The sequence below is a fragment of the Tachysurus fulvidraco genome, chromosome 19 (assembly GCF_022655615.1).
Source record: "Tachysurus fulvidraco isolate hzauxx_2018 chromosome 19, HZAU_PFXX_2.0, whole genome shotgun sequence".
NCBI classification, from domain to species: Eukaryota; Metazoa; Chordata; class Actinopteri; order Siluriformes; family Bagridae; genus Tachysurus; species Tachysurus fulvidraco.
In genome coordinates this window covers 11,938,528-11,961,295 of record NC_062536.1, presented here as the reverse complement: position 1 = coordinate 11,961,295, position 22,768 = coordinate 11,938,528, and the positions used below count along the sequence as shown (strand labels likewise).

The 22,768-nt window shown below is 39.9% G+C and overlaps 1 long non-coding RNA gene across 1 annotated transcript; it reads right to left on the bottom strand.

Moving 5' to 3' along the window:
• Positions 1-16,860: 16,860 nt before the first annotated feature.
• On the bottom strand, positions 16,861-22,190 carry LOC113645680. Its single transcript, XR_003441279.2, has 3 exons — positions 21,862-22,190; positions 20,010-20,219; positions 16,861-19,844 (listed from the first exon to the last, which is right to left on the bottom strand). It is a non-coding gene; the product is annotated as an uncharacterized LOC113645680 (long non-coding RNA).
• Between the last annotated feature and the right edge of the window lie 578 nt (positions 22,191-22,768).

Genomic DNA, 22,768 nt, shown 5'->3' with positions numbered 1-22,768 from the left:
TATTATCAAATCAAGCTTTAACTGGAGTGCTGGCCAAAAAACCCAAATCGCAGTAAAATAGGGTTTTAAAAAGATAATTTCAAACTCATTGTTAAAGATAATAAACAGATTAGCGTTAGAGTTATTAATAAAAACATCCTTACACAAAAAATCTAATAAAAAAATCATGTGCATATTAAATAAGAACAATTACATATACATCAAATACATCACATACAGTATACTTATATTTGTACCATATAAAATGTATACTAGTGCACTTCTTTTTATGTATACTTATATATGTACCATATAAAATGTATACTAGTGCACTTCTTATTACGTATTGTTACATTTCATGTATATACACTGCAATACTTCCCTTAGGATTTAACAGCATATCAGAAGGAAACTGTAATTACATTAGGATGCATGCAACAGGTCTGGCAAAAAAAAAAAAAATATGTGAATGAACCTTACACATCATCATGTTAGCAGATCTGAGAAAGCATGAGATGTTTGTTAAGATTGCTACTGAAACTCAAAAGATGATATTAAGAGATTACTGTGGTCTTTCCCTCAGAGGAGAAATGTGAGAGAGGTCAGGTTAACCACTTCATTTTACTTCTATCAGATCTCTGTGGTCTATACAGTAGCTATGAACCTACAGTGATGAACTGTAGACATATTTAACTCTTTAATGAATTCCCGCCACAGGCTCAGCGTTCCCCAGGTCCCGAGTTAATACGCTTACTGAAGACGTATCAGTAAATACAATATATTTTAAATGTGAATGGTGTTGAGGTGGTGTGAATGGCTTAAATTCTATACATTGCATTGAAATAAGTTTTTCCTATTCCTGTTTCAAATTCCACATCAATCGGGACATGGCCTTCAGCTCCAAATCCAATCAAATTCCAAGTGAACAGGAGATTATATTTTAAATTTCTCACATTGTTTTTTCTTACCAAAAAAAAAAAAAAAAGTAACCGGTGCACAAGAAAGGAGGAGAAAAAAGGGAAAAATAACGAGTGGCACACAGACAAATTAGCTCTGACTGCTCAACAAGGAACACATGTTGACAAGGAAGAGCATTGATCTGATTTGCTGACATGAGCAAAGGAATAGCGAGACAAAACAAATCTAATAATCTTTTCCATCAAGAGGAAATTGCAGGCTTTTTCCTCACACTGGGACCCCCCTTGGCTTAAATCAATCGCTAACAAACGCCATTCGCAGGCTGGAGCACAGGGGAATAAACAGCAGCTTTTACTTTTATTCAGCACTACGCCTGGGGAGAGGACAACTTTCATCCATCACCTTCAAGTGTCGCGCACACAGCAGCACACTGGAATGAACGCGAACGCACACGCACAAACACACACCCTCTCACACACACACACACCCACACACACACACACACACACACACAGCTTATAAAAACATACCAAAAGCTGTCCCTATGAGCCGGTTATGTACAGTACAGTGAGATGATGCTCTCTGGAAAATGACCAGACACATCAAAACTTCACAACTGGCACACACCGACTTGGACCAATCTTCTTTAATTAAGCTACTCAGTACCTACTTCAAATCAAATAAATAAATAAATAAATAAATAAAACAGCTTTTGACAATCCACTAATAATTCAATTTAGCAGTCCAGCACAGTAGATTGCCATTAGTTTGGAGGATGTGATTTAAGATTGATGACTTGTGCCCCTTGGGAGTCTGTTTCATGAGGGCGTGTGTGAGGGAGGGGGAGTGCTGTTGGCCTAGAAGCAGTACAGGAACAGGCGTGGGAGTCGAGAGAATTTCAGTTTAGAGTTGATTTTCTTAAAATTTGAGTTGACTAATGTGACAAGTCGCAGCTGTGAGCTGCAGAGCGCCAGGCGAAGAAACGTTCGCCTTGTCTCCTCCAGGCTCCTCACAGTGACATGGCAGTGACAGAGAAGGCCCTTCCTCACACACACACACACACACACACACACACACACACACACACACACACACACACACACACACACACACACACACAGTGCTGTTCAGCCATCAACCTGCCGTCACTAACACAAATTACAGAAGGGAGGGAGAGAGAGAGAGAGAGAGAGAGAGAGAGAGAGAGAGAGAGAGAGAGAGAGAGAGAGAGAGAGAGAGAGAGAGAGAGAGAGAGAGAGAGCACTTATTACCATAGCCATAGTTCCATGTACTAGATTGCTGACAAGGAATGGGTCACTGCAGTGACAATCTTCAATAATTCAAAAAAAAAAAAAAAACACAAGAAAGTAAAAGAAATAAAGCAAGAGCGGATAAGTCAGTGGTGAATGCTAGATGGTATATATGGATGGATACCAGCTCCTTGTCATATTGCTGTGTTATCAAAAGCAACACAGTGCATCATGTACAAGTTACAATATAGCAAAAAGCTTCATTGAATGCTTACATCAGCACTATACAATACTTGTCCTCTTGGCACGTCTGCTAACATTTGCATCTAGCTGCCATCGCCAACGGATATGGAACTAATTGTGATTTGGAGAACAGGAAACGCAGACAAACAAACCAAGCGACTCTTTTGCTCATTAATAACCGACTTATACAGAATTTCTGACCAGTGCAAGTCACAATGCAAGGCCCTTTATCCAGGAACACAGTTCAAAAAGCGACTTAAGGACAGCGCAAGCAAACAGAGCCGAAAAACGCCGCCCCTGATGAGTGAGCACTAGAATTGGTTTCATGCTCCAGCGCAGGCGTTAAGACAAAGCACCTCAGGAGATAATTATTGTGTCAAGCATCCACTGGGCCGGCCACTGATGATTGGCCAATATTTAGCTTTAATTAAATCAAAGCAGAAATGTAATTTCTCTTGAGTGATCTTTACGCACAGAGTCAACTTTCAAAAAACACAATGTGAGTGTTAATGCCTTCCCTTTTCACTTCTTTTTTTTCCCTCCTGCCTTTCATGTTTCAACAACACCACATTGGGCTTTTAATAGACTTTAAGCACAGGAGGCAGGAGCTTTAAAGCAAATCATTTACAATAACAAACGTACAGTATTTTACAATAAGGACACTGTATAAAGTATGTGCTGATAATATTTTTAAGAAGATCGAAAGGCTTTCTTGTGTTATCCGTGAATTCAGCATTTAACTACGATGCTTCCTCATAAAGCTTCCTCGTGTTTTTTGCAATGCTCTCTCTCACTTAAAACGTTAATAATGGCTAAAAAAAACTGTTATTTTTTCTCCCTTCATAATTTAGTCCTAACCCAGTCTGAAAGCAGAAAGCGGCAATACTATTGCTTGGCACATGAGCAGCCTGGGAGTATGGAATGTTTGATGATAATTATAAAGTAAGCTATTGATCTTGCTGCTTTAATATGTTGTGAAAGCTTCACTGTTTGACTGCCTTTTTCATTAGCCATCACTGGCTCACCGTGTGTGTCTTCAGTGGCAGGGAATTAAAGCAGCCCCTCACTCTGTTTGGACTGCATGGATGGAGCCGACCAAAAAGGTCAATACAAAATTAATATGGGCATTAATATTTTGAATGCAAACCTCAAGCACACATGCTCATAGTTTTGACCGAAGGTCTGTAATGGCGTCACGTGTGGCACACCTGCGAGCACCTGGTATGCATTTACTGCAAGTGCGTAATGCATAAAGGACCATAAAGGAGAAAAGTTGTTAAAAAGCAGTGACACGTAATCTCTGTTTTCTTTTTTTTTTCCCCCTGATTGTAAAACAGCATGGAGAAAGTGTTTCAGCAGAACAAACAAACATTTAAAGGTTGCCTGTATGGTTTGGAGGTTTAATTACGTTTATGATTTCAGGAAAGGTTTGAGTTTAATATATAAACAGTGTTTTATACACATTTACGTGTTCCAAAAACATCCTGGTAATTGGACGGTAATTATTTAAGGCAGTAAAACAAAAGTCAGGAAGAGAGAGTGAAAACATGAACGCTACAGAACCTGGTGACATTCGGTTTTCCCAGGATAAAATGATGGCTTGCTGGAAGAATCCCCATCTGTGTGAATGTACCTGCTGTTATTTATGGGATTCTTGTCTAAAAATGCACACTGCAGATGCCAGTAATTAATCCAGCACACAATTAGATATTGTTCCAATTCACAGCTGAGTGCAATTACCATAGAGGGGTTCCCATAGATCATGCTGGCACTGGTGTAGATTTGGCAGCAAGAGCACTAATTCTAATCCTTAACCCGAGGCCGCTTACACAGGCCTCCTTTAATGATCCTCTAAATGATGTTGATGGAGAAATAATCATTTTTCCATTGAAAGACTTTCAGACACTGATTAACACAACCACAGACCATGTAATTAGTATGTGTTATGCTTTTCTCCGAAGTATAAACATGGACAACCTGCTCAACGTCTAACCTGTACGGAGTGATTCGAGCAGTTCTGCATTATAATAGTGACTGCTGCTTTAAAAGGTTAAGAAGAGCCATTAGGCCCTTGTTAAGACACCAGCAAAGTGGAGGAAAGGCCCGGTTGTGGGTCAGAGTGCAACTCTGCTTATCGGGGTGATGCTTCACGACAGTTCTGACCTCAGCTGTTCCCAAACGTCAATCCCAGTCTGGCTGCACTGGCTGCTTTCTTTGTAGATCTTGCACATCTTTTTATTTTAAATCCACTCTCATTACAGTTCCTCTCGGTCAGTCAGCAGGAAAAGCCCTGCTGAAAGTTGGGGAGGTAATTGAGCGTATCTACTCCTCCACTTTACAGCCAACCCTGCTCATATTTGCCTAGATTCCAGAATTCCAGATGTGGCGGCATCACTTGAGCATTCATGTCTGGACAGTGGGCGCAAGGCCTCATTATCAGCCAGCAGAACTGTCAGAAAAAAGAAAAAAAAAAGCAAAATGTTGCTGTAATATAATCTGGACACTGGACATTTCCCCCTTTTAATGATGGTCTGACTCTTTCTCTGCTCCCCTGCTCTTTGCAGTCACGAGTCAAAGCCGAAAAATGCAAGGCCAAAGAGTCTGCTGTATAATATGATATTGATTTTCAGCCGTAGGCAATTCCAAAAGTGCCATTATCCCCAATAACAACGTGAACTAGACAAACAATCCCACCCCCCACTCGAACAAAAAAGTGCTATAAATGAAAATTAGGATTCACTAAGCAAAGTCTAACATCTGTTAGCTAGTTAGACTTGGTTAATAGGGGAAATCATTAGAATTCTGTCTAGTTTTTAATCCCTTTGCCTTCCGTTCTTTATTCGCTTCTGTAAAGTGGGAGTTGTGCTACCCTCAGGCAGAGGAAGCAATAATGTGAGCCCTGGAGAGCCATTCACAGGGAAAAGAGATAGGACTGGAAGAGGCTCGGCAGCTCTCCACCTGGGCGCCTGGGAGGCTAAACGGCAGCGATATCGCTTATTAAACCATCTGCCTGATGCTAATTAGATTATCGCAGATAAAGAGAAGGAGTTTTCTTTGTACATTTTAATGAGATAATCTGTCAGGCGATTGTGCAGTGAAGATGGATGTAATTTGGTTGGTGGGAGCGTGCCCAGGTAGTAGAAATACAGGTGGAGGTGTACAAGCGAACAGATGTAGACAGAAGTGATTAATAGCACATAGCCAACAACATCTTGCTTGCATAAGGGGAATAAAAAATGAAGAAAAAAAACACAAAAACAGTGTCATGGCAGATCCCAAGCACACTTAATGCCTGGGAAAATAAAGCCTACTCTTCATCATGGACCTCTGAGACTTGTAACATCTACATGGGACACAGCGGAAAATAGCAAATAGCAAACTTTACTCGTGCATAAAAACAGCACATGCACCCAAGCATACCTGCAGGGACTCCTCTACAAAACTTCACCAAAACAGCAGTGCTTATCTCACTAATACAACAGGAGACGAACCAATAAACATCTGAGCAAGTGTTTTCATGTGTCCAGTATTAATTATATTAACAAACACTTCCTGGACGCCCTGCTTCCTTCGTCCATCTCATGTGCCCTCAGCTCCAAAACAAAGGATGAAGATTTTTGAAAAAGATAAAACAGGCCTACAGAGTAGTAGTAATAATAATAATAATAATAATAATAATAATAATAATAATAATAATAATAATAATAATAATAATAATAACCTGTATGATTGTTATGGTTGTATGTCCTCCTGCAACTCTCCTGATATCTGAAATGCTCACTTTCCTGATTCCGGTTTTGAACGATTAATTCTCTCGATGTTTTCAGATGGAAAACAGCAATCAGGGACAAATCCATATGGCAAAAGCCAAGTACCTGGTTCTTCTTTTGACATAAGCAGATAAATTTCAGCAGTCTTAGAGCTCGGCTAACTAATGAAGGAGAGAAGCTATCGATTAGGACTGTCACAAATGGAGAACATAAAAGTACACATTCTATAAGGGACTTCATATTCTGTTCAGCTAGAGTAAAGGTTAAGTGCTGAGGAATATTGCTAAGATCAATAAGTGACTGCAACTTCACATATGACCTGCTGTACCATCCTACTACATCTTCCAATAAAGTGATGCACAAAATGCCACAGCGCAGGCACACGTTTGTGTAATATGTGAGAAAGTCTTTAAAATAAGCTGATGAAAAAACAAATTCATGGGTTTGCTGGTCAGTGCTCACTGGTGTGTCTTTGCTGTCATCTAACATACAACAGTGTAAAATGGAGCTTATTAAAATTTAATAACCATCACACAGTCGCTGTTTCACAGTAAATAACAAACTCAATTTCCTTCTGTTATGGCAAGAGAGGCTCCTTAAGCAAGACAAATGAATGGTTTGCAGCACAGTCTAACAACATTAACTGGCTAATTAAACAACAAAAGAGGATGCTGGCAGTCCTCACAATAATTATGCAATGTGGTTTAATGAAAAGGTTAACTATGCGTGAGGAAAAGGATGTCTTTGTCTCAGTGCCAAGATTGGTAGGCGAAAAAAAAATCATTTTGCACTTTTTTCCCCCATTAAGCAACCCAAATGCAGACTCTGGCTCCTACTGCGTATGGGGACATAGACTGTGCTTGTGTTTAAGTGACACACACCCAAAGTGTACAAAGATGTAGCTAGAGATATATGAAGTATGTTTATGAGGTGGCACAGAACCACACTGCCTTAGCTGTAAGATTAACCATAAACATCATACCGATGATTAACTTTTTACCAGTTTACTGACATTATATTCAACCGGTAGAATAAAAATTTTCAATGGACATTTTCAATCAGTATGAACAAATAAATCAATTTTAGGCCACAAATCTAATATAAAATTAGTCAGGACACTGTTGGCTTTCAGAGTAAGACCTCTGTTGGGATAAACTTACACAGAATTTTAAAGGTTGAAGATAACGGCTTCAAATTTTAGATTCTTATGAACAAGCACTTGGGGCTTCTGAGAGCAGAAATCCATTTTGATATCTTCATTTACTTTGTGGATAGAAACATCTGTGAGGAAAAAAATTTTTTTTTCTGTTCTGTGAATATGTTGCTCCTAGTAGTCTAGATTAAAATAGTGTATAAATGCTATGAAAAACTACTAAGTATTCAAGCCCTAAGTGTTTAATTTCATAAAGCCATTATGCACCACTGTGGAGTAAGAAATTCTATGCTGAATTTGGGCACAACAAAACAGCTGCAAATTCTATTTTTTTTTCTTTACCTCTAATAAAAAGAGTCAAGATTCTATATAGACTCCAGTAATATAAAAATGTATCATCTAGGTGACACCAGGGAGTGTGATTATAAATACTTTCTTCTCTGTAACTGTGTTCTATATGGAATTACAATTGTGTAACCAGGAGCTTCTGGGCAACTAATGAATATAAGCATCAGCACAATTTCTGAATTCATTCTAGCTTTAAAATGAAGCTTTTTCCTTTGAAGTTATAAAATGTTAAACGATGAAGACATGAGTGCAAAATTGATCATTGCAATTGCAGTCCAAAGCCATCTCTATCATCATAGGTGGTACTATCTCCAGGCTGTCCATATGGGGTCATCCTCAGCAGCAGTAAGCAGCCTCCAAGTGATGAATCTCCAGCCAGAAGTAGGGCATCAGAATGACTTTTTGTACCAACAAATTTTACGTGAGACAATGTTAGTATGCATTTTACACTTACATTTATGGCATTTGGCAGATGCCCTTATCCAGAGCAACCAACTGAGCAATTGAGGGTTAAGGGTCATGCTCATGGACCCCACAGTGGCAGCTTGGTGGACCTGGGATTCAAACTAATAATCTTGAATTTTTATTCTGTTAATTCTTTTTCTTTTATTATTCCTTATTTCTTTTATTATTCCTTATGTTTACCTTCTGCTCTATGTTTATGTTCTGTAAAGCTGCTTTGAGACAATGTCTATTATTGTTACAAGCGCTGTACAAATAAACTTCAATTGAATTGAATTGAATTGAACTCACAACCTTCCGATTGGTAGTCCAATTCGCAACCACATTCCTGCAAGCTAGAATGTTAAGCAAATGCTGACCACCTGACCTTTCATAAACACAGTAAGTGGGTGGGACACAACTCTGTGACTAGCGCTGTTACCAGAAGCAGACACTGTCAATAATAGACATTGTCTATTAAATTTCAAGAGCTATACAGTTCACACCAAACAATTACTGCAAAATCATCCCAGATATTTGAATTTCAAGAGTGCTCTTCCACAAACTTTCTTCGATCTATGATAAAATGTATTTTTGAATTAGTGTTTGTAAGAGTGACAGACAAGAAAATTCTTAGAAGAAAGAGCAAACATTAAGAGCTACTGTAAAGGCAAATGCTGAAATAAACAGTACTTAGCAAGCACTGATTTATTAACTGAAGACACTCTAGAGGAGCAGTCAAATACAACCAAGAGATCAATAATGCACACAAAGTAACTGTTAATTATTCACTAAACAGAGTGACACACTAGTCCATTAGTGGTTTTCCTCAGATCAGAAAGATTAGCTGGAGACTTATGATTTATGGCTTGTGGGCTTAAAGAATTTATGAAGAAAAAATATTTATCTTGTGCTGATTGAAAATGATGCAAATCTCCCCTGGAGAACCCCACTGCATTATGCCTTTTAGAAAGTAGATGTACTGAAGACATGCCAAAGAGACCAGGCAATTAAAAAACAACTGGAAAACAGGAAGCAGAACTAGGACAGGTAGTGAGTAATCAGGAAACAAGTGGAGGTCATATCAATAACATTAACCAGAGAATACAAACAGTTCTGAGGCATCACAAGACTGTCTGTGTATGACTGTTATTGATGTGCAACATGGATGCATCTGGTTTGAAAAGTCTCGCAAGTGTCATGGTGAACAGGTTTCAGGAACTCTCTGAGGATCATGGAAGTTGGAGTTTGTAGCAGACGTGGATGTGACAAGGGATACCTATCTATCCAAAAGCCAGGATACAACTTACACAGAATGTCAGTCTATCCACAATGCAGGGAACACCCTGGACAGAATGCCTGTCTATCCACAAGGTTCGATACACCTTACACAGGATGCTAGTCTATCCAAAATTTAGGGTACACCCTGGAGAGGATGCATTTCTATCCGCAATGCAGTGTACAGTACACCATGGAAGGGATGCCTGTTTTCCACAAGACAAGGTACACCATGGACATAATGCATTTCTATTCATTTACATTTACAGCATTTGGCAGATGCCCTTATACAGAACAATGTACAAAAGTGATTCAGTCTCTTTCATTGAATGCATGATCTCTGGGTTACTAGGCTAGAGACTTAAGATAGGGTGAGCCTAAATCACTGTTCAAAGTTTTTTGTTACAAATTTTTATACAATACACACATACAACAAACAGGGAAGAAAGCGCTAGTTGAGGTGTTTCATGAAGTAGGTCTACAATGTACGTTTGAAAATAGCCAGTGACTCAGCAGTTCAGTTTTGCTAGGATTGAGCTTCAACTGATAAGCTGACATCTGCAATGATACTGTATATCTGCCAGACATGCTGAGATCCGAGCAGAAGCAGAGGTATCTGAGGTTAGGAAAGAGAAGATAAGTTGTGTATCATCTTCAAAGCAGTGATAAGAGAACTCATGTGAGGAAATAACATCACCAAGAGAGTGAGTATACAGGGAGAAAAGAAGAGGACCAAGTACTGAGCCCTGTGGGACACCAGTGGAGAGTCTGCGGATGTCACTCCCCTCCATGTTACCTAATATGAGTGTCCTTCCAGCTAGGAAGCAAACCATTCCCATGCTGATCCGCAAATCCAAGATTCCTGAGGGTGGACAAGAGAATCTTGTGGTTGACCGTATCAAACGCTGCCGAAAGTTAGAGGAGGCTGAGAACATATGACAGCTTGGCTGATCTAGAAGCATGTAGTTTCTCAGAGACATCCAAAAGGGCTGTCTCTGTCGAATGTGCTGCTTTAAAGACAGACTGTTTGGGATCTTGGAGGTTGTTCTGTGAGAGATTTTGATTATAGACAATGTTTTAAGAATTTTTGAAAGAAAAGTGATAAACCTGTAGTTACTGATGTCTGATGGATCCAGAGCAGATTTCTTCAGGATGGGAATATGAAGAATCTTCTGAGGGTAGTTGTAACTTCAGAGGGTAACCAGATGTTATGGATCCATTGATGATACTGGTGATGAAGGGCCGAAGTTCTTGCGAGATGGTCTGGAGCATAGTGAAAGTTAGGGAGTGGATCCAATGGGCAGATGGTAGGATTGCAAGACCGGATGAGTTGTAAAATTTCTTCTGCTGAGAAATGCGACAACGAAGGAGTAGAGGAATCCTGACTGTGAGATGTAGGGGCAGAAATGAAGGTCCTGCAGATTTTCTCAATCTTCTCGTGGTAGAAAGATGCAACGTTTTCTGCAGTCAGAGAGGATGAAGCAGGTGGAGTCAGGGGGTTGATTAGAGAAGAGATAATGTTGTGGAGCTTACGAGGGTCTTGTGCCGAAGCTTCAAGCTTTTCCTTGTAGAAGGAAGTCTTGGCACAAGTCACATCTGAGGACAACTTGGCCAGGAGTGTACAGTAAGAGTCAAGATCCACAATACGGGGTACATCTTGAACGGGATCCCAGACTATCCACAAGGCAGGGTACACCCTGGACAGAATGACAGACATTTACAACATTTGGCAGACACCCTTATCCAGAGTGAACAAAGTACTTGATGACTATTTCAGGGAATAATCACACACACAAGTTTTTTGGGGGGCTGAGGGGAAGAAACCAGTGTGCTCTAGAGTACCCAGAGGAAAGCTCAGAGGCATGGGGAGAACAAGCAACTTCACACATGGAGATGGGAATTGAATCCCCAACCTTGACCGTATTTTATTCCCCTTAAAGAACCACACTGTATATACTATATATGTGCCTATGTATACTATATATATGTGCCGCATTGTATTGAAGTGGGTAACGTTGCACCCTCAAAGTTCCAGGGATCCTGCTTTACTCCTGAACTCCTGAACTTAATTTCTAGGTTAATATGTGTGTGAATGTATGTGTGCACTGGAGTCACACACACCAGAATGAATTCATCCTCCAGGCACTTGTTGTTACTGGGATAGACCTTTCATTAAACAGAGTGACACACTAGTCCATTAGATTTCACCTGAGATCCACTGCTCTAACCAGGATAAAGCAGGGAATGTCAACATTTATCAAATTCTAGCTACATTTTATCTTGTGTACTGTCTGGAAATCAAGTTAGATCCCTTTATTTCTTTTCGTATAACACCTAAAACAACTGCTCTCTCTCTCTCTCTCTCTCTCTCTCTCTCTCTCTCTCTCTCTCTCTCTCTCTCTCTCTGTCTATTTTGCTATTTTCTTGTTTGTTTTTAATCCACTTATCATTAAATTTAGACTTCAGGAGCATCTGCCATCCCTGTGAATGAGCTGGGACGATACTACATTAGAACAGGCACTTTAAAATAAACAGTTTTCTGGTAATCGGTCATGTTACAGATTAAACTGAACAACAATAGTGTGCTTTTATCTATGACATTCACCACACACACACACACACACACACACACACACACACACACACACACACACACACACACACACACACACAAGAACTATCCTTGTTAAGCTGTTCTTAAACACGCCAAAAAAATAAAAATTAAAAAAAATTATTTACTCATTTAGCACTGATATAATTATAAGCAGATGGTTTTCAAAAAGGTTAACAAACAAATTATATACAGGAGAAGATAAAGATAGAAAGTATGCTGAATTTCCTTATAGTATACACTGTTTTTAATAATGCTTATGTTCTCTTCCCATGAGAAGCTAACAATTTTTTCTTTCTATTTATGAAATTACTGTGAAGATGCTTTCACGGCTTATCGCTCTATCACTTCCGAGTTATTTATCACACATCTACACAAACGCACATGTCAGAAGTCAAGATCACAGGTAACACTAAACAGCTACTATATAGTGTGACTGAAAAAAAAAGTTTTCACAAGATCACGCTTGCAAAATTGCACCTGATATTTGTAAAGGCACAAAGTTCCATACAAACACACATTTATATATAAATATAAAAATATATTTAAATTCTCTGTCAGAGTCTTTCTCTCTCTCTACCTCTCTCTCTTATTTATTAACAAGCTCCACACATAAAACACATCCGGATGACTGAGACTGTCACTCATCAAAGTCACATTCGCAGCCGACTCCTAGCGTGGATATGGACAAGAGGTGATCACTGATTGCCAAGACTTTCAGGTGACCAGACCTTTAAGCCTCATTTCCAGACACCAGATGAATATTGCATACAAAGTGAAGTGAAGCTTTACCTCCCTGAATCACAGGGTAGAGGATGGAGGCATGTGTGCTGAAAAGAAAGCTGGGTTTTATAGTGTTTGTGTGTGTGTGTGTGTGTGTGTGTGTGTGTGTGTGTGTGTGTGTGTGTGTGTGTGTGTGTGTCTTAGACAGAATGAGAAGAAAAACAGCCAGAGAGTGACATATTTTTCAGCCGTAACTGTTGTTATTCCCCTGTAGCTGCGTGACAGCCCCTGGACAGCTTTTTGCCAAGATAAGCAATAATCCGCTCCTTTCTTCCCCTAACAAAAACACAATCCCCGAAATGTGATTACACTCTCTGTTTAATTGCTTCTATAATCAAGGCCCTCTCTAGAGCAGACGAGTTGCACATGCAAACAGAAGTTTTGTTCTGCACAGTGTAGTGCGCTGCACCATACAGCTCTAGGGCTAATGGGGGAATTCCTGGCCCTGGCAGGTTTGATGTGAAGCTGTCAGTGACAGAGAGACAGCTGAGCATGTCCAAACACCAAACACAGACCTCTGCACCTCCCCGGCTCCAAAAACAGAATACAGGAACACAGGTGTTTGAATAATAAATACTCATGCCACTCCAGCGGCACTGTGCCTGTAGAGACACGCGCCCAGAAAACAATGTTGATGTGCAGGAAGCTTCTCGTGCAGTCTGTGCTGGAATGAATAAGGTATACAGGGACTTCAATGCTTAGTGCATTGCTTTGGGTGATGCTGTTTCTTGCAGGCTTGGGCTTTGCCTTAATAATCCAGTAAGGTTCCTCTGGGGGCAAGTAATGTCACTCTGATTCCAAAGTTTCCTACCAAATACCTCAAACTTTTTATAATTATATTTCTGGTAAAAGATATCATTTGTAACACAGTCCAGAATATGAAGGAGTGCTCTGTAAATCAGTACACTGCACTAAATCAAAGCATCATCAGTGTGAGCAGGAGAGATTTTTATTTTAAAAAATCATTTAGATTTACAAGAGAGAGATTGCCAATATAATTACTATAGTTTGAGATATCAGTTGTGCCATGATGGATCTGGTAAGGAGAACATTTTTGTAGATGATGTGTCCATCCTGTGCTGCTATTTAATACTCGGTTAGTCTCTGGGTCGAACATGACAGAAAATCATTAGGCACCGTAGGCTGCTAACTGTCACATGAATGATTGAGAAAGCAGTGAGGCGTTCAGTTTTGTGGCAGTGAAACGTCTGTCCTGAGGAGCAGAGCCCACGAGACCTATGATGAAGTTAAAAAGAGAGCGAGAGGGAGAGTGTGTGTGTGTGAGAGAGAGAGAGAGAGAGAGAGAGAGAGAGAGAGAGAGAGAGAGAGAGAGAGAGAGAGAGAGAGAGAGAGAGGGAGAGAGAGTGTGAGAGAGAGAGACAGAGAGAGATACTACCAAATGAGATCTCACACTGGGGTCAAATGAGCCACTGAGCCAGATGGTGTCTGTCCTGTACACCAAAGATTATTAAATACCATCTGATAGGTGTATTACGCCCTATAAACCCTGTACATCTGTGCGGTTATACGTACGCTCACATGTCAGCCAAATGTCTTAAAATGATGGCCACTCTACATATCAGTGAGCTTGACCCCAACATAGCTTAGACACGATTTCACTAGTGAGGTGAGGGATGAGAAGTATCTCCTGAAAATAAAGTATTCCTCTAGCACGGGCAGTCCCTGTTCAGTAATGACATTCAGCACCGACTGACTTCTCAATGCGAGTGTGCACTGGGGCAGGCCTTGCAATGTGGAGATTCACCATGGTGCTCCCGCGAGCCCTATCAGCCCCTCCTCGGAGAGAGCTCCAGACACACACACACACACACACACACACACACACCCAGACACACTCAGACTGAGGGCTCCACTGGGACACACACCGCCATGTCTGTGCTCACTCACTGCACACGCTTCCTACACAGAACTCCACTCACTGTGCACTGGCTCCTGTTCATTAAGGTCATTACTGTTAAATGTTTTTCCAAGTGAGAAACATGTGAGAGTAAAGGTAGAAATTGGCCAAATTGCAAATTAAGCCAGCACCTTAATTATTTGCTTCATTTGGTAGCCTGCGTTTGATTATACAAAAAAAGGTTAATTAAAACGGAGCTGATGAAATTCTAACAAAATCAAGGCTTCTAATATCCGTTTATGTTCAAATTCACATTCACTGAGGAAATATTTTCCATTGTTAAATCTCAATTATCATAAAAACTGCCCCAGTCACAGACGACACAGACTTTGCGCTGTGTGTTTGCTTCTTCACATGGCATGATGCACTGTACTGTATGAAATATTGACTGTTTACAACTGTTTGAGCTAAAATGGACTACTGTATGTTCCACAAGAGTGTAACAATAAACAGATAAAATATATTCATCGTTGTTTTTTTAATAAACGAAAATTAATTGGCAATTTGCTGTGGTGTAAGGGGAATAAAACAACTAGAACAAATGGTGTTATGAGGAAAATAATCAACCTCCACTTCACATCACACCACTCCTTATTCTACTTTTATTTTCGGGGCTAAGCTTTATCTCTCTCTCGCTCTCTCAAACACACACTTGATCTGAAGCCAACATAGCACCTCACAAGGGTGAGTTCCCCCATACACTCTGAACAAGCTGAGGTGAAAGTACTGCTCTGTGTACAGTACTGCGCTGTAGACTGTCACTGTGAGTGTTTGTGTGTAGGTGAGAGGGAGGTGTTGGTGAATGACAAACGGTAGGGTGAGGGAACTTGCTCATTCACACAGGAAGCGTTTGGCGCAGAGCCCTAGGGGGCATGATTACGGTGCTCAGGGTGATGCTTCAGCTCTCCATCTGACACAGTTTTCTCTTCTCTATCCCCCTGTGTGCTGCCTCTCTGCCATGGCTTTATGTTTCCCTGTATTTTATTTACTCCGAGTGCTGTGTCCGTCACAGTAATGTATCTGCCAGGGCAGAGGAAATAAAGCTGTTTTTCTTTTTACAGCTGCCTGTACCGTTTATGGTTAATGTGTCCTTACCACTGCTGCTATTTATCAGCCACCAGACATCCGGTTTGCTCTGAGGACAATATTTCAGTGCAGCACTGTCCATCCTGCACCTGTGGAGAGAGTTAATGTGGAAGGCAGACAAGAAGTGGTGCAAGGCTCTGCAATGATGCAACATGATACTGAGAACATTTTTTTCACATGGTATAGTTTCTGTATACAATATACTACATATTCTATAATAGTTTACTTCATTTCTCTATAGTCCACTATATTTCATTACATGCCAATTATGTTATCTTCTTTTTTTTATTGTGTGTATATCCTTTTTCTTCTGTTCCGCTCTCACTGTGGGACGAGGAACTAAGAAAAAAACATTTCACTACATTACATCACATGTATGCAATATGTATGTGACTTTTATAGAAATAAAGAACCTTGAATCATTTTATGGTGGAATATACTTTTCGGAGTATGTCGTGGGAAGGGGAAGTATTTCATTAAACATTTATTACACCACAGTGCTGTTGTATTCTTGAATCAGATTGACCTGATTGCTGTTGATTAATTTTCTATAACTGCAGCTTTGACAGTAGTGCGGCTGGAATTTGAACGCATCATTGTTTCTATAGTAACCACTCATACACAGCGATTTGTATAGCTGGCAGGCCGTATGATGTAACGATAATAATAAACCAATTTAAAAAAAACATGCTGATATTTAACTGTTGAAATGATGACGTTTTCTGTGAGAGGTTTGTTTAACCATTCTTTAAGACTCCTGGGTCAACTGTAATAGTCTGTTTTCTGCCACAGATGAGTCTTCAGGAGAAAGCACTTTGGGCTTACTTTTAGGTTTTTCTTCTTTAACATGACAAGCTGCATTTTTGAGACAGAAAAATCTGAACTGAACTGCTTCTCATACATTGCACTACATAAACAAATAACCACAAACAGATAAAAAAGGTATGATGAACATTTCTTTACAAAAGTAAAAACACTTAAAATTACACTTAAAATTAGCACTGTTTTCCATGTACTTTGTTCTTCCGACATTAAATAATTATAAATACTGATACTACATATTTCTAAGGTTTTATTTAATTCTTTACTTCTTTGTTAATCGTGGATTTCATGATACACAGGGATATGATCTTTTAGCCATGCCAACCACATGCACTCATTTGAAAAAATTAGTAATGAGTAAGAAAAGTAAATAAATAAGTAGTAATTAGTAGAAATGTGAATTTCCAGTTCTTCTCATGCTTCCAGTCCATCACTAAAAATCTACAAAAGGACACACAAACACACACACACACACTTCGAGACACTGAGAACTAACCAGGCTTTAAGAGTAAAATATTTTCATTATGGCCTGGCAGCATCCTTTCATGCTTCCTCCTGCGGAGTTCATATAGACATGCTTGGTTTAAACCATCTTATTAAAAAAAATGAGAAGGGGGAAGAAAGGCGGGGGACAGGAAAAATGGGCCTGCTGTAAATCCTGACACTTCCACGCGCACTTGAATTCAGTTTCAAACACTTGTCTTTCTTTACCGTAATAGATGTCAGCCCCTATGATGTAGCTGGAACAGGAGGCAGAATAAGAAGATCTCACTCTTGCGTGTTCTGTAGCTATCATAAGTAGTGCCTCTGTGTTGTTGTACATCAAAAGAGAGAGACGCCGCATCACCTGCCGTGCTCTCAGCGCATGAAGCAAAATATCTTCAAATCAGTTGTCCAAGACATTTCCCCCTATTAGAGCTCCACTCCTGCACAAGCTTAGAGGCAGAGACAAGCCCTTCACAGAAGCTAAGCGAGCCACGATGTTACAGCTGGGAGATCAGAGGCCTGTGCTGCTTTTCGAATAGCCTGCAGTGACATGCCATTTAAAGCGCTGAAAGGAGAAAAAAGGGCCTCACGATTTAACATGGTGAAAGAAACCAATGCTAATACACAGCTAACAAACAGGAGTGTGCTACTGATCGTCTGTCTGCCACTGAGAGCAGGAGCACACACAAGGTGAGCTGAGAGGATAAGAGGATTTATTTGTCTGACAGAAATCATGTTCGGTGATTCAGCTGTGGACGGAGGTATACATTTTAATACCACAGTGTAATAACTGGAGCCGGCATTGTTAACGCCACATATTTGCTATCGGCAGGAATATTCTTTATGAGTAATTCCATATTGGTTACTGTTAGGAATTTGCAGGAGCAGGTGGTGTACAATACATGAATAGGGTTTATTAAAGAACCAGAGCCTTTAATAAATAAAAAAAAGACCAAAAACAAAAAATAAGCAAAAATAATATACCAAAATACAGGAAAGACAGTAACAACAGTACAAAATCACAAAACCAACATAAATCAGGATAACAAGACATGGGTCAGAACACAGGAAGGCAAATAAAAAACAATAAAATGGCTTGATATGTAGCTGAACTAACAATACTTTGCATAGCACTGTTAGAAACATCATTAGAATGGTGCCGGATGGTGCATTTTGGCACTTCTGTAGGTGCATATGGGCACTCAAACACTGTCTGTCTCAGACAAAACCAATCATCTACAGCCAGCACATCAGATGGTTCCCCAGACCAGGTGAACAACAGTGGAAACACGTAAGACCTTTTGGAAGAGTGAATCATGGAGCATACTCAGACCAGTCAGGTCTTCCCTCAGAGGAAGACACTCTACTGTACCAGCGCGATGCGTTCGCAGATAATAGCCCAGCTATTGTTTCAGACGTTCTGTTTGTCTGCGGTTGATACCCAGACATGAGGCTCCCAACAGTTCAGAAAAGACCCTCTTTACGTGCTCTGATACTATTTTTTCGTGTAGGCTGTAGATGTGGAATACATTGTGGAAAAGTGATTTCTCTGTCTCCATGGCTGTGTGAAGGTCCTTGAAGGGCACTAGCCTGCAGGCTTTGAAGAAACAATGGACAATGACAAGGATAGTGGTGTAAGCATGAGAAATTGGTAAACCTGTGACAAAGTCAATGGAGATGTGAGAACAGAGGTGTCGTGGCACATGGAGTGGTTCTAGTACTTGTCGAGGTGACTTGGATTGAGTGCAAGCCTAAACATATTGTGCTACGTCCCAGCTTAGTGTGGGCCACCAAAAGGACTGGTGTAGAATGCAAAGGAGTCCGGAGCTGGGTTTACTGTGGGTGTACTGTTTGGCGGAAGGGCGCTCAGAGGGTGGGGGCTATGGCTGTTGGTCCTGCCTAATTTCCTCCATAATTTCTCAGAAAAAAAAGTGCTATAATAATGGAGGGAGGGAGGATGGTTTCAGAGATGAGAAAATTTCTATATTGTGTCATGGTGGCATGAGAGGGCATCAGCTTTACTTTTTCTTTGACCCAGGACAATAGGTAACTGTAAACGAGTGAAGAAAAGAGCCTCAGCCCCTCGGGTCTGACGTTAATTGAGTCACTTGGCACTTTTAAGAAACTCAGGGTTTTTATGGTCAGTGATTATATAAAAGGGACAGGGGGGGGGTTCAAACCAGTGATACCACTGTTCTAATGCTGCCTTGATGCACAGTAGTTCTCTGTTCCCGACATCATAGTTAGTTAGTCATTGTACATTAAAAAAGGCACACCAAGATACCAAGATGCTGATAGCACGACTCCGATACCACCATTTGACCAAATCTACCATGAATGATATCTTAAGGTCAGGTTGGTTGAACATGGCCCTCAGTGGTCTTGGAGTATATTAAAATGTGATGTACATACACTATAAGACATCAATTGAGGAGATCTCTAAAAAGGATTGAGCCTTGGTTAGGCCATAAGGCATTAACAATTACTCATAGTACCCCTCTTGGTGCGGAAGGCCGTTTTCCATTCATCTTGTTCACATATTCTGATGAGATTATATGCAATTTGTTAATCCAACCTGGAAAAAAACATGCCTCACAAAGTTGTTCCAAAGCCCAAGAGACTTGTGGCAGAGGGTAAGGTACTGTAGTCAGTTCAAGGCCATAGACCACCATCCTGTTTTTCCATAAAGAAGAATCCTGCAGCTGCGGATGAGATGAACCCTGATGCTTCCTCAATGTAGTCCTCCATGGCCTGAGCTCTGGGCATAGAAAAGGGGTAAATATGACTTTTTGGAGGTGAGGTATTGGAAGTAAGTCAATAGTGCAGTCCCACAGGTGGTGGGGAGGCATTTTCAAGGCACATTCTTTACTGAACTAGACAAAAAGAAACAGGGAAAAGAATAATGTGGATTTACCAAGCAGACCTTTTTTTTTTGCTTTGCTTTGCTGTCTTCTTCATAGCTCAATCCGGCACAGATCAATCCTGAGACAAATTCTCCCACCTCCCAAAACCATGGATTAGGTGAACTGGCTCACATACGCTGCACCTAGGTGTGAATGAGTGTGCGCATAGTGCACTGTTATGAACTAGTGTACTATCCAGCATGTAAGCTCCTGCTCCTTGTGACCGTGACCTGAAAAAAGTGCATGCTGAGAATGAGACATCATGCAAAGTAAAAGACATTCAAGGCCCAGTTTAGACGTATATGATATACGTGCCCAAAATCTTTGGAGAAAAAAACAGAGAACTCTCACAGAGAAATGACAATTAACTGAACGCTGGAGGTACGAGTTGCTGCCAAAGGGGGTGTATAGTACAGGAACCCGGATGTCTGCTTCACACATGCTCATATCATTTTGTCTATTTATTTGGCAGCATCTTCTCTTACTAGATGATTAAGCAATTTAGAACTGCATACTGTATTTTGTTTTCCACTGCCTTGCTTCAAATATAAAATTTCAAAAAGAAGGAAAGTTTTTTGTGGTATTTTTTAAGCCAGGAGGCAGCATCTTAATCATTGCTTACCTCAAAAAATGAATTTTATTATATGAAAATTTCTAATAAATAAATAAATAAATAAATAAATAAATAAATAAATAAACAAACAAACAAATAAATAAATGGTTGTAGTAGCCATATTGATGTGACTTTATTATTAAGTAACATTAGGAGTGATTTGTTTTAGATTACCATAAGATTATATTAGACAATTTCATATCACGTTTGATTATTTGTATGGTTTTTTTTGTAAGCATCTCTTGCTTTTATGTTACACTGTATTATAGATGACAGCAAAGGTAAAAAAAAATGACCTAATTTCTTTTTTTTCCAGGCTTAAAGCCCTGATTAAAGGTGGTCTGGTCTACTACTTTTTCTTTTTTTTCTTTTTTACCTCTATTCAAGACAAAAAATATTCTGTGGCAGAACAGAAGGCATAGTCTTCATACTGTAACTGTTAATGTATGCTTTGTCTGTGGCAGCATATAATGTCTAATTATTATTTTAAGAAATAAAAGTTTGAATGTAAGGAGATTTGACCACCCTAATGCAATATGAGATAAAATTCCCAGCATATCAGATACCTGGTCTTCATTCTAGTTTTTTTTTTGGGAGACTTTAACAAAGAAGCCTGCAGAAATGCCACAATGTTTAATTAAGGATTTACGTATAAGAACCTTAAAGAGATGAGAAACTGCATGTGTGCATATGTCATTACAAGTGTATTTTTGTGGTCAGTGAATGCACGTGTCTACTCTTGGTTTCTTGTGAGAAGTGATGATGTGTGTTTTGGGGGAGAGTGTAATCTGGGCAGGTTATGTTTTCCAGAGCTCAGATAAAGAAAAACAGGTTTGGCAGCCTGACGTTTCATCTCATGCACTGGGGTCCAAAACAAAGAGAAGATGATTGATTGGATGATGAATAATTTAGAGGTAGAGGGCTGTGGGAAGAGCAGACGGAACATGAGGCTGAGTTGCTTCACGTCTCCACTTAAAGATCGGATTACACTCAAGAAAAAATAAATAAATATATGACTAAATAAGCCCATATCAAGGGGCATTATGGGGGAGATTCAGAAATTAGTTAGTGTCACAGAGAAATCTTCTACTACCCATACTGAACTAACCCTCAGGTGGAATACTTTACAGCTCACATAAACACCCTAACTCAGACATGACTTTAAACAATGCCAACAACACAACCACAAGCTAACAACAAACTGCAATTTTCCTGCTGCACAACCTTGTAATATGAATTTAAGCAGAATGGATACTTACATGCACGCAAAGACATGACTTAGAAACAAACTTTGAGTTAGAGACAGTTACAGTCCACACACCCTGACAGCTCAGACACCTTCCTTGCTGCAACACCATTTCTGACCACAGGGGGCGCTGATGTGATGCATTTGTCACAGCGCATAAGGAGGAGTCAAGAGCACCAGATGCACACAAGGCTTTTTTAAATATCAACCCTCATGAAATTTCATTTGGATTGTAAATGTACTGTAATTGACTGTCATAAATGTGTAATGGGCCCCTGAATCCACTGACATTGTGCTGGCTAATCAACTCATTTGAAAATGAATAGAGATCTATTAAGAGAGTTAGTCAGTATTTCACAGGGTTAGAAATGACTTTCCATCAACACCGGGAACTTTTCAGGCGTTTTACACAAAATAACTTTTTTACCTCCTAGTGGAGTTAGAAATGGTCTCCAACAGGAAATTAGCTTTTTTTTTATTCAAGGTAGTATTTTTCTCTCATCTGGCGAATCAAAAAAAAAGTAAACATCTATCATTTTACATATTATATTTATTGTAAATAACATAAATAAGTACATGACATATTCATACAACGTGTGTGTCTGTCTGTGCATAAGTAAGTAATTCACCACGTGCTAAGAGAACATGTGCAGTAGTAAGGAGAAATCACCAGTAAGGTAAGTGATTGAGCAGCTCTACTACAAGTCCAGCAGTCCATGCACAAATGTAATGAAGGTGAGACACTTGGAAAGGGAGAAAGGGAGATGGAGAGGCGCTATCACACCACCAGTCATTATTCCTTTCTTACCAAGGATGTGGAGACCTGTTTGAGGTGTATAATGGCCGTTATCTTCAGGATGCAGAGACAGACAAAGTAAAAAGCAGAGAGAGAGAGAGAGAGAGAGAGAGAGAGAGAGAGA